The sequence below is a fragment of the Trachymyrmex cornetzi genome, unplaced genomic scaffold (genome assembly GCF_001594075.2).
Source record: "Trachymyrmex cornetzi isolate Tcor2-1 unplaced genomic scaffold, Tcor1.1 scaffold43, whole genome shotgun sequence".
Lineage (NCBI taxonomy): Eukaryota > Metazoa > Arthropoda > Insecta > Hymenoptera > Formicidae > Trachymyrmex > Trachymyrmex cornetzi.
The window spans coordinates 682,990-686,656 of record NW_017299069.1 but is presented as its reverse complement, the minus strand read 5'-3'; positions in this window follow the sequence as shown (position 1 = coordinate 686,656).

Here is a 3,667-nt window from a genome sequence, read left to right as displayed (position 1 = left end):
ATGTCAGAAGATTCTGCAGCTTTTTCTAAAAAGTGTTCTCACAAACTGAAAGTAAGTTTTTTTAATGCTTATATTGCACAAACGCTTTTAATAATATTGCATGAACAATATTATGCAGATTAATTGCTATTTCAAACTTGTGTATTGCTATACGGAAAGACTTTATTTGTTATATGATGACATGCAAGTAATATGGAATACATCGAGGGTTGAGAATCTGGAACAGCATGTTAGCAACTTATTCGTGATCAGATTAGGTTAGGTTAGACTACAGCATGTATTCTATATCAGCTTATTTGTGATTTATCAGTTTATTTGCGATTTTTTATTTGTCCATGCGTAATAACGTTCGTTGATGCTATTATATTTTCTGTGTTATTGTACAATAAAAATTGAACAGTTTTCTATTTTTCTTGATCAGTTTATGTAAATAAACAAATTTGGACTTCATCGGTATTCCATATTACATCCCATTTCTTAGACCCCCCATTTTCTCACTTTTGACTTTTTTGTTAATATTAACGTTGGACTTAAATTTTGGCGACTTTCATTTATTGGATGTTGTAGCTAACATATGCCTCAAGAGTTCTGTGTAAATTTAAAGTCTTCATATGCATTTATATCAGAGCAATGTTAATTTAAAAAAAGCTATTCCATAATCCCTGCTTTTACCCTACATTCTGTTCTAACATAAACAAACGAGTTTCGCATGTATTCCTGATTTTAGAAGCTAAATTTTTCGTCTGTACGAATACTTTTTGAGCATTCAAACAATACAATTTTTAATTTTCGCTTATTTTTCAGATAATATACTTTGTATAATTAATACACATCATTTTAGTATATATAATTTTAAGAAACATACAGTCTATTTTATTCTTTATGAATAAATTGTTAATTATCCAACACGAAATGATCGTTAATTAAACGTCGAATCGACGTCAAATTGATATTGAAATCATCGAATTTATATCGATTCGACATCAATTCAGTGACTCATTTCTCGCTGGATAATATTTACTTTTTATAAATAAAGTTTTTTAAAAAAATATTTTCCCTGTACGAATACTTTTTGCACTCACTGTATATGTGTATATATGTAGTGTATATCAGACATATGTTCGCATATATGATTAAAAGCGTAAAAATACAGTCAGGTGTAACATCTCATGGCGAATGTAATATTGCAAAGTAAAGAATATGAAATGTTATTTGAGTATCTTATCTAATATGCTGTCTGATACGAAATTTATATGACAACTATAAATAATACGGATCATAATTTACTCGCAGAAGAAAGGAACATTGTGGCAAAACGTGAGTTTTATCGATTGCATCATTCTATCGGGATATGTAACATGTAATTTCACACACGTGCATATACCTATTAGTCTACTGCACTTTGTGATCTCCATTCTAATGTTGGCGCATAAAAGCATCTTTTCTTTATCATGAATAAATCACGCTTATCGCATGTCCATAGAAAACATATTGTCAACAATAGGCTTGATAATATACGTCCTATCGGATATTGAATAGTGTTCTCGATCGCATTAAAAATAAAATCGAGAAATGATTTTGCTTGTGGCATGAAACGTATTACGATATTAAAAGAAATGTGAATAGAGTACGAGTTCGAATTTTGAAGATAATTACATAACGGTTAAATAAAGGTTTTCTAACTTCTTCAATTATTATTAAGCTGTAAAAATTGTAACAGACAATTTATAAAATGTCTTTATATATATTTCTCCATAAGAATGATTCTTTTTAAAATAATTTTTTAAAAGCTTCGTGATATCTTTTGCGTTTCAAGATACTGACTAATCCATAGTCAAATACCTTCGGTATAATTTCGTTCAAGAACAAAAAAGGAAGAAATTCTTACGGAGATGTGGTAAATGTTGGATAAAGTTCGCGATGCGGATAACTTCCAAACTGGAAAGTTTGTGCGAGCTGTCGCGAACGCTTTCAAGTGTACTCTGTGGCTTTCGATCGACGACAGGAAATATTAGTATCGCAAGCTCGTATCGAATTTTCGCGTGATAACTCCTCGTATTCGAATATTACAGTTGACGTTGCTGTGCGAATCGAGATAAAAGTTTTGCCATTGAATATACCACGGGAATAAGATGACGAAGACGAAGGGGACTTTGACGTCTATTAAATTACAAGTATTTTGCTATGTTACATTTCATATAATTGATATAGCACCAAATTAGTATATACATGATAATACTGATAACTCCAGAGTTTATTCAGAATTTGTATAAATTAGTCTTGATAATTTTAAGAAAATGTTTCGAAATATTAAGATACATGAGAAAAATATTGTGAAAATTATGTTATACATATTTAGAAATTTGGAGAAAAAAGATTTAGAAATTCTAAATATAAACTGTACAAATATATTACAAGTCACTTAAAGATCATTTCCTTTTTAAGAAGAAAATATTGAGCAGTATATTCAGACAAAAGATAACAAATCTCTAATAGCATCTTCCTTATGACGTACTTAGAAATCTGAAAAAATATATATTAGAGGAAAATATACGAATAGAAGTTTAATTACATAAATAACTGAAATATTATGACAAAATTTTATTTTTTTTATTCTGGAAACGAATAAGTGGCGTGCTGCAAATATTCTGACAAACGAATCAAGTTTAAAACAAATAATTTATACGATTCTGAACGATGCAGCGACGGCGGTCGTAAAATTATGAAGAGTCCATGCTCTTTCGGTTAATAATTAATTACGATCTCTACTTGGTTCGTGTAGAAGCGAAATTGATGCGAAGCAGCGGCGTAACGAGCTAGTCGACGAAACCGAACGCGTAAGTAAGTTAAAAGCACTCCTGAATTCATAAAAGTCCAACTTGTATACACACACGCACACGCACGCGCGCGCGCGCGAGCACACACACACAGGTTATACTTTTTCTTTCTTTTCTCTAGTTGCTGAACGTGCCAGGCGTTTTAAGATAAAACTTTTTTACGAAAGCTTTTTTTGCTTCGTAGTTCGAACTTTCTTCGTAAAATTACGACAGATGACTTTTGACCGTGTTCTTGCACTGTGTATTGACATGTACGACATTTCGGAATACATAAGTATATATGTTTTTATAAAATCGACACGTATTTTCTACGCGAAATACTAAATGTGACTAGTTAAATATGAAGATCTCATGAAAATACTTGTTAATTTTATTTAATTATTTTAATGTATTTCTTCTCATTTTTATTTTATTTTACTATTTCAATCGTAAACCCTAAAAAGCATAATTTTATCACTATTAAAGTTATTATTAAGGTAACGCCTTTATTTCTCAAAGACACAATAAATAATGTGTTCAATATTAGAATAAAACTAGTCTTAGTACAAAATTAGCGCCAAAAGAATTTTTAAATTAAAGTAATTCGTACAGATCACATGCATATATATTAGAACTGTAAGAAATAGTATATTTTGTTCTTAAATCGGTCTAATAACACAGGCCTGCATGGTTTTGTTGATTGGGATTTAACTAAGTTTTCTTACGTAATTTTTCGCGCTAAATCCGAATCCGGCGGCAGAATTGCTCTATCACGTCGAGATTTCGAGAAATCTTAACCCAAAACAGCCAAATAAGTCATTTTCAGCCATATTTGAAATTCAATTAAAAAT